Here is a 16,463-nt window from a genome sequence, read left to right on the forward strand (position 1 = left end):
TTAACAGCCAGTTTTACCAGCAGTAAAAAAATTGCCTCACTTCATATACAGTAGTATGTCTGCTGGGTAACATGTGGGCATCTTGATACAGTATGGAAAAAATATAAAGCACGACCACAGACAGCATGTGTGTGTGTGTGTGGGGGGGGTGTTACTCATTTACGCGAGATAACATTTGGGTAGCATGTGAGTTCAACCTCTAAATGGATGAGTCACACTCTGCTGTAAGGAGGAGAAAATGCATATTCAGGCTCTTCACAGACGGATCATTTGCGATTTCTGTTCGGATCTCTGACTTCCTGGCTGCTTTTTTTTTTTTTCATCGCAGGTTAATAATCCTGTTATTACTTGTTATATTAATTACTGTCACGGCACCGACACTTTGAATTTCTTCAGTGTTACCAGAAGGGAAATACTTGAGCGTCTCTGGTGTGTTTAAGGTTTTGTGCCTTCCCCCTCGCAGCAGCGGTTGAAACGGTCGTGTCCCAACATGACCGGCTCGACTTCCAAGAGGGGACAAAAAGATGATCTGCCGTGGGGTTCCATTTATTTCAGACGTGCACATTTGAAATAATAGAAGTCTAGAAATAGATTTTAACGCGTAGCCACCTTTCAAAACAAGACCTCAAGTTCAGGTAACAAAGCATGTAGAAAAAAAACCCTCATGATGACGATTAATACTGGACCTGGTAACGCTAAAATTTTAATGAGGGGCCCCCAAGAGGTCTCCTGCCCAGGGGACATTTGCCCACTTTGCCCAGCTGGTAATCCAGCTTTGCATCCTTCCTCAAATCAATTGTTCCATCATAGCTTGGCATCCATAACTGAGCAGGGTGCAGCCTGAACATAGGGCTCTAATGAGAGTGACATTCTGCATCCAAACGGTTTGGGGGATGGTTATAGTGGAAATTATGTGAGGTTTACAGATGATGTAGTATTTTACCCAGCGTGTGGTAGCCTGTACTGAATCAACATGAACATTCTCTCCTTTTTATCGACTTTCAAGGACCTCCAGAGACCTCTGCAAAACTCGTTTTCCAAAGTAATCGTCACCCTGAAAGCCTCATATCATGTACGTTTTCGAGTTAAACATACATTTTCGCTCATAAAAAAGTGAAGCATCCATCAAACCGCTTATAGCAGATTGCAATCAAGTGCTTATTAGCATGTTTTGGTCTGTGCCCCTTCGTTTGTTGGTTGGTTGGTTGGTTGGTTTGTCAGCAGGATCGCACAAGAACTGCTAAATGGATTTCCACAAAACTTGGGCGGAGGATGGAAAAAAAACTTAAATTATTAACAGGATGTGAAGAAACAACAGTTTTGACGTTATTTCAAGACATACGTGTTATGTTACAGGGATATCTCTCAAGGTTGGCATGCTAACCAGCTAGCCCCTTGCCACATTCCACCTACCCACAATTCCCTGGTGCTCTGAGCTCCCAGTCTGGGTAGAGTCAGCTAATACGACTGTTAGCTGCACGATTAACCAATCCTACTAGCTAATGGCGGCTTTTACTTCAGTGATTTGCTGCCCCTATTAGATTCAAACTGGTGGCCAATTCTAACACACGGCACCTTTTAAAATGACTCGATTGAATTTAAAAGGACTCTTGGGCTCGACTGAGGGCCATTCAAGTTCACCGTTTTGCAGAATTCTCATTTTTTAAAAAGAGTCCGACTGAGACGCGAGTCAGCTGGAGCCGGCAGTTCCAGCCAACTTACGGAGCTGACGGACGTTTAATCGGCTGGTTTAGAACATGATCGTAATACGTCGACTGAACCTGCGTCTGTCATCACTTCAGCTGAGCTGTTCTTCTGTCTCAGAATCAAAGTTTGACATGTGAACTACAATGACTTAAAAAACGAGAAAACATTAATGAAAAAGCTGTTCCGTTGCCAAGGTGGAACATGTCGAACACTTTCCAAAAAGGAGGACACACACACACACACTTCCCCTGTTCGCTGCAACATATTGCGCTGCAGGCTTTGCAGTTTCCCCTCCTGTTCGCGCTGAATGTGCACAACAGCTGACAAATCTGACTTTCCCCTTCTGCGTAGTTTATTTTATCCGGGCTTCATCAGTAAACGCACGCGCGCACATAAATTATGCTCAGCTGCGAGCACGTGCACACACACACACACATGCCGACACACATGCGCACTCCTCTTCGCCTTTTTTCGGGATGTCTCCCTTGGGTCACGAAGCGAAACAGGCGATTGACACCCTCCGGTTTCAACTTCTGTGACCCTTCCAGCAGCCTGTGAAGTAGGCACAGAACGGCAGAGCGAGGCCCTTGGAAATATCTTGCGGTCAGCTGCATGGGGAGGAGGGAGCGAAGGAAAGAAACTTGCTTTTAATAAACAAGATAATGGGTGCCATACGCCACTTCTCACACCACCACCACTGCCTGCGATCTCTCCCCCACTCTCTCCCTCTCTCTCTCTCTCTGTGCGCCTCACACATTCTATCTCACTTTTTCTATAAAAATTGCATTCATTGTTTAAGAACGGGCGAAAGACGGAGAGAGAGTGTGAGGGAAGGAAAGCGAGGTTGAGGGGGAGGAAGGAGGAGAGGGAGGGAGGGAGGAGGAGAGGAGGAGGAGGAGGAGGAGGGGGAGCTGATCTTCAAAACCAACAATTAACTGGCGTCAGGATGTTTATGGGCAGAGTTAGTTTAAGCGACCGGCCCTCCGTCAGTTCAGCTGTGGCCTTAAACACTCATTCTCTTTAATACTGAAATTACGCCGAGAGACGGAGAGAGAGTTCATAATTCATTTACAGCCTTTCACAATTTTGCAGAAAGTCTTTTTCTCACCAAAAATCAAAGGACGGCCTTTTTTTTTTTATATTTCTGACTCTGTAATTGAATTGCTGAAAGTTTTGTCAGCGAAGCAGCAGTTCAGCGCGAGGAGTCAACAGGTCCTTGAGAACGTATTTTTTTGTGATTCTCGAGCGCTCTTTAGTTCTACAATGCGCATAACCAGAACAGGAACAAAAAAAAAAAAATGCCTGACAATACCCTCGTATATCGCCTCAATCTGGTTCCAAGAAGTTTGACACCAGCCTGAGTGCGTTCCAAGAATCACAGAGAGGTGAGGATGGGCTGACATGTTGCACGAGAGACGGAGAGAGAGAGAGAGAGAGAGAAAGACTCCAAACAGTGAGATTTTAAGAGGAAAAAAAAACGACCGAGCGTGCACAGACACACACACGATGCAGGGAAAAGTTACAACACTGTGTGTGTTTGTCTGTCGGACCCACCTCTGTGCTCATTGGCCAGAGGAGCGATGGCAGAGCTCTGGGAAGATTCAAGACAGCCAGTTTAATATGCAAGAGTCCCAGCAGCTGTTTTTCCAAAAAAAAAAAAAAAAAAAATGGCTGTGTGTGTTGGTGCGATATGCCAAAGATAATGTGGATCGAATGAGCCGCAGCCAATCCTTCTCCAGCGCTTTTTTGCCCTGATACAAATTAGAAAAGGATTTCACAACGTTCGCAGCAAAGGGTGTGGGAAAACCAATGCGAGCGCGTCTTCGCTTCTTCTCTTTCACACCGCCGGATACTGATCATTTATTTCAGATATGTTTAGACCAGCACACAGTTTTTTTGATTTGTTTTTTTTTTTTGGGATGTCTTGGAATATCTAAGGGGGAGAAATAAAGATAAGGTAAAAATCGCTTTTTCCAACAGAGGCACTTGATTTTAAGTTCACCTCGTGTCTTCCTTTATTCGCTTTATTCCTGTCTTCCTCTCCCAATTAACAAATTAGACTACAGATTTTTTTAAGAACATCACTCAAGCGGCTTCACGCCGTCGTGCCCCGACCTCTCGGTTTAAGTTGTCATGCGAACAAATTGCCTCGTATCTGTCTGACAAATCGGCTGAAAGAAGCGGCTGCTCAGAACTTCACTAGCAACTATTTTTATGTGGGCTGCAGGAGATCAGATGTTTTTGTCTTTCAAACAGTTGCAGTCCTGCGGAAATTAAAAAGAACTACAGAGCTGACAGTGAGTAACCTCGTGTTTCTAGTTTAGCGCAGTGAAAAAGGTCTCTTATCCCAGCTCCACCCTGCCAGGCAGCGCAGCAACCCTCATAATGCCCAGACTTTCCTAGTTAGGAGACGTCCGTCTACCTTTTTTTTTTTTCTCTAAGGCTTTGTTATACAAATCTGAAGTGCTGTCTGGTGAGTAGAAAACACAGAGGATCAGTGTTTTGGATCGTCTCAGTGTCAGAGCCCATGGTTCTGTATGAACACGTAATTTACATCCAAGGCAACAAAGTGGTTTTCACCACAGAGTCATAGCTGTAAAACCGCTGCTAACTGGTTGATGTGGATCCCAGGGTCTTGTGAAATGTAATGTCCCACGAGAGCTCGTCCTGGCCATCGCCCCGCTTGCACTGGAGCCCTTCTTTTTATTAGCATGTCCTTTTTCTTTTTTCTCCCTCCCTCCCCTTTCTTTTTTTCTTTTTCTTCATTGCTCCCACCTCTTCATTTTCATTGTCTATCTGCCTTCCCCCTTTTCTCCCCTTTTCCTCGTCTGCCGGTGCCGTTAAGCCCTCTGAGACCGCCGCTTGTGGTGTTGCGGCAAGTATTTTTGGCTCGACACTGCTTACATGCAAAATGCAAATTATGGTGAAATCCATTGCTCCACGATCTAATTTGCTGCTAAAACCGCATTTTATAGTGATATCTTTTCTGTCACCCCTGCTCGTTTCAGATAGATTCTCACTGACACATTAGTTATAGTGCCTCGTATTTCTGGCAAGAGAGCATCTGTTTTATTCAATTATATCACTTGACTTGAAATTGACATTTGGTAATGGATACAGTGCGGATATTAAAATGTACTCACCCTACCATATCTGCTTTGCAGCCCTTTTTTTTTTTTTCCCTGCGACTTTTTCGACTCAATTACATCTAATGATAGGATGAGCACATGTCTGTTCAGGTATATCACCTCCCATTTCAACATAGATGTATTGTTTTCAGCCAGCATGGGGGCAGGGGATTCCCCCCGTATTTATGCAGTATTAGTGCAGCCCCTTGGCCAGACACTTGGCCAGCCCTCTCCCGTCTGGCACGGCATAAAGCGGGGCTTGCCAGGACACGCTGGAGAGCCAGGCTGTAGCTGCTCCGCTCGCAGGAATGTGTCAGTCATCCTTGCCAGTCCATCGCTGCTGATAATTCAAAATGACAATATAATGAAAGTGGTGAGGTAGAGAGCAGCGTGGTACTGTGATGTGCTGCTCTCACCCGCTCTGTCTATCAGTCGAGTGGGTTCAGGGTGGAGGGAGGGCGGCGGCGGGTGGCGGGCGGCGGTGGAGGACGGTGCCAAGTAAAACGTACATAAAAGAAAGGTTTGTGAATGGGGGATAAGTGTGAGCAGCCGTGCCAAATTGTTTGTGTATCTCAATGCTTTTTTTGGACTTTCAGAGTATTTGGCCTCGGTTCGTTCAGACTATCACGAGCTCCAGACAAAAAAAAAAAAAAAGAGAAGCTGGTTTCTCTTTCGGCCCATTATTACAAGATGTTTTGTCTCCATTTTTCCAAGATGGTCGCCCAGAAAATGACATCACGCACACAAGCATCCGGAAAAAAGAAAACGAGGATTTCCACCGGGAGAGAGGAGGCAGAAAAGTTTCAACTGTTTCCTGATTAATAGATGTTTTATTACATGAAATATTAATCACGGCGGGTTGTTTAAGACAGGGCCGGGTGCAGATGGGGATTTGCATACCCAAGCCTCTTTCAGCTCGCCCATTATTTCATCTCTGATATTCCACCTAGTGGCTTCTGTCAACCAGAGAATACCTCTGATGAAGGTGTCCTCGACTCTCTCATTCTGGCTCCGTTGCCAGACAGATGTTGGCATTTGAGTCGGAAACCTTAAGGGACTGGCATGTTCCTCTGGGGTGAAGGGGAGAGCAAATTATATTGACAAACATGCATGAGATTCATCCTCCGTCAGACAACCTTTTCAGCAGAGGGAAACTTTGAGCGAGTCAGACAGGACATGAATATTCCTCTTTTTTATTGCCACCTCACGACACGTTTCCCGTTTGACTGACAGATAAGTCGTAAAATACAGGCAAAAAAAACCGGGTCGTATTCGGTTTTCCAACCGCGAGATTTCCTTAAGAACATTTACCAGAGCAGCGTACTTTCACTTATCAAGGTTGCAACAAGAACAATTGCAACCCTTTGGCCCCAGCATCCCGTTTCAGCATCCCAGTGAGGGTGTTGAGTCTAATCTGTGGATAAGTGTGCTGATACTCCTTTGCTTTCCCCTGATGCCTCCCAGGGGATGTCCTGGCTTGGCCGTCAGCTCAGGATTAATTAGAACCTCCCGCGTCCCTGCAGACATATTAGAGAGCTCAGAGTCGGTCAAATACCAGCCGCATTAGCAACCCGTTAGCGCAACAGAGGCTAATACCTTGCACTTGAACACATCACCAGGTACTTTAATTAATAAACTACCTCTCTTCCCCACTGAAGGAACAGCAGTTATTATTTACCACGTGTGACCTGAAGGCATGTTTTATTCCTGCTGGCAAACGAGAATGCTCACATTTCTTTAATTAATTCTTGTATTTTTAGAAGGCTCAGGAAGTTAGTTGACGTGTGCGGCTCTAAAAGTAACTTCTGGAGGAACTTTAAGATGCATTCACAAGGACTCTTTTAATGTCAGACAGACAAAAAAGTGAGGACAACACCGATGCATTTTAGAATTAAAGGTTGAAATGTTTGCTTGAACAGAACCGATTATGTTCAACACCGAATAGAAATATGGATTATTTTAACTAACAGACGAGTAAAGATATCTTGTGAAAGGTGCTATATGTATGAATTTTAGTTTAAAACATTCCAAAATTAACTAAAATTAACAGAACAGAACAGTTCTGATCATGTGTCAGAGACAAGCTGGCTAGCATGCTAACCAGCTAGCCCTGTGCCAGTCTTATAGCAAACAACATTAACACACCGCTGGGACGCCGAACTTCCTGTCCAGGCAGTCAGATAATAGAATGCTAGCTGCACGGCTATCTGAGCTAACGCTACAGCTACAGTTAGCAGCAGCAGTTAGCGGGTTACTCTAGTGATGTGCTGCCTTCTATGTATTCGTAGTATTAATTCGACATGTGGCCAGTTTTTACATATTGCACCTTTAAATGATGATATGTGTAAGAATTTGAAACCACTGGGGCTAGCTGGTTAGCATGCTAACTTCGATAGCTGTCTCTTCTTTGACATATCTTCAAAACCATTATTTCTTCATATTCTGATGATTTCTTTAATACATTTTTAATATACTTTAATATATTTCATGCAGCCAATACCTTTCAAATAGCACTTTGGTAAAACTAAAGTACCTATAGTTATATGAATAGTACTTTAAAGGTGCTATTTGTAAGGAAAATTTACTTTTGGGTCTCATTCCCAACTCGTCATTTGGGACTGAGACTCAGAAATCAACTTTTATTTTACAAATAGCACCTTTAAGTAAAATTAAAGTCTTAAAGTATCTGATATTTAATGTACTCAACTATCAAAGTAGATTTTCTGGCAATAAATGTACTTAAAATATCAAATATACAAGTAAATTATACATTTATTTACATGTATGTACGTATATATATATTTAGTTTGTATCCAGTGGATTTTCAGTCTGGCTGATTATCAGATCTGATTCTTGAGCTCTTGGGATCTGAAACTCTGTTTTTTGGGGAGTGTTTTTTTTTGTATCCGACTGTCGATGAAAGCCATGAATCATAAAGGCGCTGCTTTTGCTGTGATGCAGCGTTGCAATCGGCAAACTTGTAACTAAAGTTGATACGTAAATGTGCTGGAGTGAAAAGTAGAACATCTGCTTCCAAAATGTTGTGGAGTGGAAGTATAAAGTAGCAGAAAAATCTAAATTCTCAAAACCTGAAATGACAGAAAACAGCAAAAAGCTGCACGACGTCATATTTTCGAACGTGAACCGAGGGAAGGTTTGACGCATTTGTTGATCGATGACGTTAAAGATCCATCTCACAGGATGCACGTTGGGATTAACGCTCCGGGCGTGATACAGCGAGGAGGATGCTTACCATATTTGCTATTGAGAGTGATTGAATAAAAGAAGCCTTTTATGAAATTGTAATGAATCGTTAGCTCCTTTGAGGAACACTGAAATAGAAAGACAAAAGCAAAGAAGATCAGAAGTGCAGATCTGCAGTTTTGTTATGTATTATAATAAACCATCAGAGATTAAATACTTATATTTAGCTTCTGCCTGTTTTGCTATGCACACAGATTTTCCTTCCCCGTCTCTACATTTACTCTTAACAACATTACACGTGTCTCTTCTCTCTGCGGTCCTGAGACTCGAGAGTGTCTCCGGCAGGCTCGGGGGGTTGGCCCACCTCTCTCTTGAATAAACATGGGCTGAGGAGGATCAGGGCGGCCTGGATTGTCTCTGGTTTGTCGAAATGTCACCGCGGAGAAGGGGGCTGAGGTAGACGCGGGGCTTGATCTGCTTGATCACTCAGTCATACCGCGTCCACTGAAGGTTAGGAGCGAGGCAGATTTAGGCTCGCACACACCGAGGGCGCACATACGGAGACTCGGCGGATCACAAGCATATATCCCTGCTGTCCAACTAGGAGGCGAGGGGAAGGAGACATATCCCGGGTTAGAGGACCTGACCAGCGCCTTTGAAGGAGTCTATGAAAATACATAAGGGTATGGAGAGGGGATATAAAGAATCCCTGCAATATTAATGTCCAAAATGTCACAGAAAAGCCGCCGTATCGTTCAGAAGGCGACCGGGCCTGGTTAAGGTTGTGGAGAAGACACTTGCCTTGTATAATGAATCAACTCGGGGTTCCTGCCTTCAATCCCTCCGGACTCAGGTTTGTCTTCGTGCGAGCGTGGCCCGGACTGTCAAGAGACTTTTGTGTCTAGACGCACGAGGAAGGGGGGAAACAAAAAACCCCCCCGCACTCCACGTGGGTCCAGTTCAAACAACGAGGCCACCCGTCTCGAAAAAACTTAACTCAAGTTCGATTTGTAGTCGAGGCTTCGGGAGTTGATTACTTTCCCGCCTGATGACTCCCGGCAGAGGAGTACATGTTTATCCACCTCAAATAAATAAAACACCAATTTGCCTCCCCGGTTTTTCTGATCACCTCCCCTATAAATTAAGCGTTTGCTCAAATTCAAACAAGGAGCGGGGGGGGGGGCAAGTGTTTGTACAATAATGAGCGCCGGCGTTTTGCGACATCTCTATTGAGAGCGTGTAAGCTTCTTATATCAAAACGGTTTGTTTGTCCCCCAGTCACAAATCATTAAGTATTTTGCTCCACTTTTTTTTTTTTTTCTTTTAGCTCAGTGGGTTATATGAAAACGAGCGACAAGCCTCCATCCCTCCTGTGTGCGGATTATGAGCCTGTGTTTGTGAGGGTCTGACTCTAATGGGCTAGTAATTACGGTTTGTTTATGAGTTTATCGATGCATACCACCACCATGCCTGCATGGGTTATGGGCAACGGCAGATAAGAATCACACATTTATTTTCATCCCCCCCCTCCTCTCCTCCACCCTCCTCCTCCTCCCTCTGAAGACCGAGTTAGCTCACATTGTGAACTCCCACTGCGATCGCATTACAAGGCCCGATACTTTTGATCTAGGCTGGTACGAGTCCGGGGGCACGGAGCTAACTTGACTTTGCAACCTTGAGATGCCCGAGCTATACCGTTTCCCACTTTGATTCGGGAAGCCGAGAGCCGCGAACGAAAACACTGCACGCGCGCAGACGTAGCTCGTTATAGTTTAAGCTCAGATTGTCCAATTTGCACCTCCGTCGTGTCTCCGCGGCGCCGCTATTGTTCACTTAACAAGGTCAGGACCTACACGCACGGCGAATTACCAACATTTACCCAAGCACTTCCCTCCCCTGTTTACATCTTTTCAGCGCTCAGCCTCCTGGCAGGGCCGGATGGTGGGTCGTGGCCCGTGCCGTCTCAGGGCTCTCAGGGTATTTTCCACGGTGTGTTGTCAGCAAGGCAACAACAGCAGGCGGTCTCAGATCCTTCCCTCCTTCCCGGGCTCCTGACGACCCGCACGGCATATGCTCTGGGAACCCTTGACGCAAGGCCCGCTCGCCTCCATTTGTGTTTGTGCGGTCAAATTTAATCAAGATGGCATCTGTTGGTGTTTAATGTGAGTAATTGTCCTGTACAGTCTACGCGTGCGTGCGTGTGCGTGCGCGCGCGAAGAGAAAGACGACGTTAGTATACACGGAGGGAAAGCATTTAGGGAAATGTCATTTCTTTCGACAGTGTTCGCTCACGTACTGGATAAGTTGCACATTCACTATCGACGCATAATTTCGCCCCATATGCTGTCCCCACCTTTAATAGCACCCTGGACTGTTTCTTTCTTCTTTTTTTTTCCTCTTTTTTTTTTTCATGCAACCATGTGAAATGTCTCCTTGTTATGAGTGCATTCCCTCTGTGATGGCGCGTTGGCCTGTGTCAAATCATGTGCCAGAGTAATAACTGTCTTGTATGAATGTACCTGCAACCGGCCGGCTGTGGAAATGAATTTCCTCCTCGACAACAAATAGAGCTCTAATCTAATCTACCCCGCATCTTTCCACAGTGTGTGAAGATACATGGACGTACAGTATATGTGTGTGGTCGCATGTGTCTATCTGCAGAGCGAAAAAAAAGACTGGAGCGCAAGTGGGTGCATGACTTGAGTGTGTGTGTGTGTGTGTGTGTGTGTGTACAGTATGTGCGCTCGCATTAAGGTTAGCCTAAGAGCCCATTGTTGACTTCAAAAGGATTCCTCTGAGGTTTTAATTATGCTACTGCTTAACTTGGCACCAGAGAAAGAGAGTGATCCTGGCTGAAGCCTATAAATCTCTCAGTGCAGACACATCCACGCCCTCCAAAGCCCTCGACTCCCCTGGACCTCCCAGACACATTAAGGAAGAGCGCTCAGGTTGGCCCCGACCACAGTCACTCGGCTCGCAAACACAAACACATACACACATGGACACGAGCAAAGCGCTGAGCACACACATGGGCAAACAGATTGCCTGAGCTGACACAGTCAAACTTGTCCTCAAACATGTGCGCAAACATGCATTCACTTTTTCTCTGCAGGCACACGTGTGTTCGCACGCATGCTCGCCCGTACACATGCCGCACACACTTTGTTTCCCCGTCGACGGAAGGAACACTCTGGACATTTCGTAGAATACAGTTGCGTTCGTTGTTGCTGAGAGATGAAGGTCCAGCGTGCAGGATTTAGTGGAAAACTGGCAGTGAGGTTGCAGCTTGCAAGCAACCGCGTTCCCCCTCGTCTCACCCTCCCCGTGCACTGGCCACCAAAATGCAAAAAGGCCAGAGACAACAAAACAATTCACAGTCTCATGATATCAGATCATTTTTGATATTAGATCCCATTTCTGCCCTTAAATGCTGCACAACGAACCTTTAAATAAGAGAACTGATACCTTCCCGACAACATCGCGGTGATTCCAGGAAGTTTCTGCAAGACGGTTTCTGCAGTTTTATGCCAAGAAGCAGTACAACACATACACTCATACATTTTATGGAAGACATATTGTGCTCATTTTAAGGTTTATATATAATTTATTATGCTGCTAGAACATGTTTGCATGTTTTAATCTCAAATTAAACAATCAGTATGCTCATACTGTCTGGACTCATGCCAAAGTAACAAAAGTAGGCATAAATTATGCAAATGTGTGACATAATAACATAGTGTGATGTCACAAAGTCACAGAATTACAGGTGAGACCACTGATGAGGTGTTTCAGACCTAATAGGTCTTCTTTTATAATTAGTTTTTGTAGGAATCAAAGTTATAACATGTAAAGTCCACTTTAAAAGTGCTGGCAGGCAGACTTTGTTACATTTGAGCAAAGCCAGGACAGCTGTTTCCCTTTGTTTACAGTATAATTGCTATGCTAAGCTACACAAGCTGAAAGCAAGTGGATGCTAACAGGTCTGATCATCAGAAGCTGAGGGAATTCTGCCCAAAAAACTCATCCACACTCATTGGAAATGTCTGAATTTGAGGGGAAATTCCCACACAGAGACGAGAGGAGAAGGCAGGAGTGGTTTGTAGGAAAACGACTGGAGCTGGAGTTCTCGGCGAGGTTCAAGATCAGTTAGAGTCGGACTTGTCAGACGAACATAACCACAGGCTCTTTCCCTCGCACACGATGGCGCGCACGTTGCCCTCTGGTTACATGTGAAACCAGTTTGTGACCCAGCAGACCACAAATCAACGGCATCGCATTTTGACCCCTTTTGCACTTGCTCACCTCACGCATCTGCCGCAGATCAGCAAGTTTATCTGATAAGGGGGGAAAAAAAAGTGTAAAAGCATCAGATAAGTGTTTGGCACTGATAGAAATCTGCAGAGGTTGACAAAGTACTCTAAGATCTTGTACTTTAGCAACAGTAGCAGCACCACAGAGTATAAATACACAGTGAGTAAGTCAAAAATCATACTTTTTTCTTTGCATAAGCAAAAGTAGAGGCATCAAAATAAACACAATACCAAATGTACTTATATTTAACCACTTATACTTAAATAAACATGAGCAGAACTGAAATGCAGAATATATTAGACAGGCATGTTTGAGAATTTGTTTATAATATTATTGTTTTCTAATTATTGGTACATTAATGTGTTCATCTTTTTTTTTATATTAAAGCTGGTAAAGATAGTTCAACAACTTAATATAGTCACTGATCAATGATCCATAATTTATTAGTTGATTAGATTTTAACGAGTAACCAAAGTTGTTAAATAAATAGTGGAGTATGAATTAAAATAAGTGCAGCACAAACTGGAGCACTCGAGTAAAAAGTACATGTACCTCAAACAAGTACTCGAGTCAAAGTACTTAGTTACTTTCCACCATTGGAATCCTAATTAGTTCCTCTCCAAGTGTAACACGGTGCAAAGAAATCCTCATTCTGGCGCCGTCAGCAGCTCCTGAACAGCTTCAGGTGCACCACCGGCGCTCTGTGGGCCGAGGCGGGCTCTCTCCCTGATGTGCAGCCAAGACAGACTCGCAATCAGATTCATGATCTGCCTAATGGAGACGCACGCATGTGGCTAAATGTAAACAAAAGTGTATTGAATTGGATTTTGGACTTTATCTGGATACGGGACACTTAGAAATGACAAGCATGAATGGGGCCTATTGTCCCCCAGTAAACCTGGCGCCCTGACGGAGGCCCGAGGACTGAGGCGTGCGCTCGCCCTCCGCTCGCGTCCTCACAGAAAAGATTGTTGCCGTGATACAAAAAACTCACCCACTGTTACAGCGATGCGAGGAGAAATTGTTTATTCATGTCAGCCTTTTTTTTTTTCTCTTCTCTCTCTTCTCTCTTCTCTCTCTTCGCTCTGAAATGAATTTCTTGATGTCTTCCAGAGTGGCTGACATATAGTTAATGTAGTGTATCCCTCCCTCCTCTGCATTACCCATATGCCTCTAAATCTGAAGTGGAAAAACCCAGAATTATCTCAAAGGCAAATGATGGTTGTTGGTAGCAGACAATCTTCAAATGACAGTAACTTTTATCTGTGTACCCTCTTTTTCCAGAGTAAAACATAAGGAGTGAGGGACTTGAAAAGTGATACCTCCGCGTACCTGCTTGAAAGAGTTTTTTTTTTTCCCTCTCAGGGAGGGATTAAGAGCGGAATGTTTTTCCCTTTCGTTTCTTTTTTTTTTTTTTTATTATTCTTCGCCATCGCGCTCCACCCTCCTCATTAAAGACCATGCATATTCTCCCAGGAGAGTCCTCCAACATTACAACTCTTCTCCACAGGTACAGCTCTCTGGGGCCCCTCTCACTTTTTCTCATCCCTTTCCCTCTCCTCCCCTTTCCTCTCGTCTGCTCTCCCTCCATCTCCGTCTCCTCATCTGTCTCCCAATCCGTCGCCCTTCTTTTCATGTACTTCCCACTCCCTACCTCCTCCTCCTCCCCCCCTCCGCACACACCTCAGATCCTCGCTACCTTCCTCCCTCCACCTTTACCTCACTACCTTTACTTTGGCGGCGCACAATGCGCTCCTTTCCCCCCCCCCCCTCGCTTCTCCCTCCTTCCCACCCTCCTTATCTCTCACCTTCCATCTGCATATGCGAGTGCTTATTTTGAAGTCGTGGCCCACAACAGATATTCAATATTAATGAGGACCCTCATGAATTTTTGAGCTCTAATTAGACGGCTCTTGGTTCGTTAACTGAGAGGGTTTCGGTGCTCAGTAGTGGTGATGGAGGGCTTGTGGGGGGGGGGGGGGGGGGGGGGGATGTGTGTGTTTGAGCTGTTAGAGGAGAGGGACAGTCCCACCCTCATCTTCCGCCTCTGCACTCCCACTCCCCTTCCGCCTCTCCTCTCCTCCCCTCCCCCCACCTCACCCCATAGTGCCCGTAATGTCCCACAGTGGAGACGGAGATGGGGCGAGGGGGGTAATCAGCGGGCCTGGAATCGCCGGAGCTCATTATAAGACAGCTGGCCATTAGTTTGCAGGCCCTGCGCATTGTATGTCTCTGCGAGCGGCCTCCTGCTGGGACATTATTTAGCTATTCTATTTCATCGTCACTTCAAATGATGCAGTGGTCTTTTCAGGCGCAGGCAGACAGACACGGGAGCAGAAGCGAGAAGGTGACACCTCCACCCCCGACGCCACGAGAGAGACATTCCCCCTCGCGAGCGCCGATGACCGACGGGTGTGAACACAAACGCGAACACACACATCATCCCGTCCGTCTGCGACTCGTCTTCCCTCCCCTTCCCTTCCGCTGACCGATCCTGGATTAGGATTACACCTTTAAACAGCTGATCCTTTCTGTTTCTTCTCCTCTTTTTTCCTTGCTTATCATCCACAATGTCACAAACATGTGCCGTGCCCTTGCAAACAGCCCCCGCCACCGCCGCCGCCTCCGCCGCCAACAACCAAATCCCTCTACTCCGTTACATGCTCCCACTATTTCTCGAGAAGCGTTCCCCTCCGTCCTTTGGTTTCTTATTCCCAAAGGTGTGTCAGGATCAGCAGATACCACAGGCATCCGTGCTTTGCCTTGCTGTGCCTTGCCAGCCCCCCCCCCCCCCTCCATCCAACACCCGCTCCCCACCCTCCCACCCCTTGCCTACTTGTGCATATGCAGAGGAAGGAAGCATCTCCACTGTGGCAGCAGCAAAACACCACACTACAAAAGAGATGCGCACCTCTGACAGTAACCATCAAGAAGGGCGTTGACAGAATAAGGGCGGGAGATGATGATCTGAGAGGCAGGGATGTGCAAAAGGATGCAAGAAGGGAAGAGAAAGGGCTTTCTTTCCTCTGTCTCCTTTTTTTTTTTCATACCTTTTTTTTTTTTTTTTTTTCATTTTCCCAGGATTCATCAAGCCCCACTTGACACATGTCTGACTGGGGTGGCGTTAATCTCCCCAGAGGGTGGGGTCCCCTTTTCTCCTCTGCATGCCACTCCTTCACGGAGCCCTTTCCTTTTTCCGTCAATTTACATTTCAAAACAGGCGATGAGCCGATCAAAGACGGTCACTAACGATGAGGCCTTTCATCAGTGGCTGGCGTGGTGCACCGAGATAGTATACGGTGAGGTTTCATTGATCATAAGCAGGTGGGTGTGCTGTTTGGCACCGGTTTGTGTGCCGCTGGGCTCCTGTCATTGTTTTATCCTAAGTTTGTCTCTAGGGGCAAGACGTCGCTGGCGGGGGATGTGCCAGCGGGTCTCGCAGGAGAATGTCTTTGTCATCCGAAAGCCTTACATGCCAGTGAATTAATCACACGGATTCCAAGACCCGCGATCGCACTGAATCCAAATGAATCCCAAAAAACTCTTTTTCCTCAGAGAAGTTTTCGATGGGTTTGATGACGACTCTCAGAAACTCAATTACCGACAAATGAAGTCTAATTCCAGGTTCCAGCTCGGGTCAGTTCCCCGAGCTGGAACCGCCAAAGAACCACAAAGGAAAAAAAGGAAGACGGCGCTCGACTCCGGACGACTTACTCAATCGCTAAAATCAAACGCAGCACACGTGGAACTCCTCAGTAACTCAAGTCATTAATCTAGAAAGTAATTTCCGGTAAAAAAAAAAAAAAAAAAAGGTTTGGACAAATACAGGAGCGCTGCCAGACGCCATCATGGAAAATTCCTCAGGTTCAGACACGAGCTGTGTTTGACCAGCGTGATGTGTAACTTATCAAAAAAACTTTGCAAGAGGAAGAAAAAAAAGCACACTTTATAAAGCAAACGTTTATATCTTTTGCCAGGTGAGGACGGGCAAGTTGCAGAACTTTTTCCGTCTGGTTGGTGGTAAGCACGGGGCTTAAACAAAATTACAACTTTCGAGCAATTCAAAGGCCTGAATACTGCAATGAATACTGAGTCAGACCCTTAATCTTAGGA

This window comes from Sparus aurata, chromosome 22, assembly GCF_900880675.1.
Source record: "Sparus aurata chromosome 22, fSpaAur1.1, whole genome shotgun sequence".
NCBI lineage: Eukaryota > Metazoa > Chordata > Actinopteri > Spariformes > Sparidae > Sparus > Sparus aurata.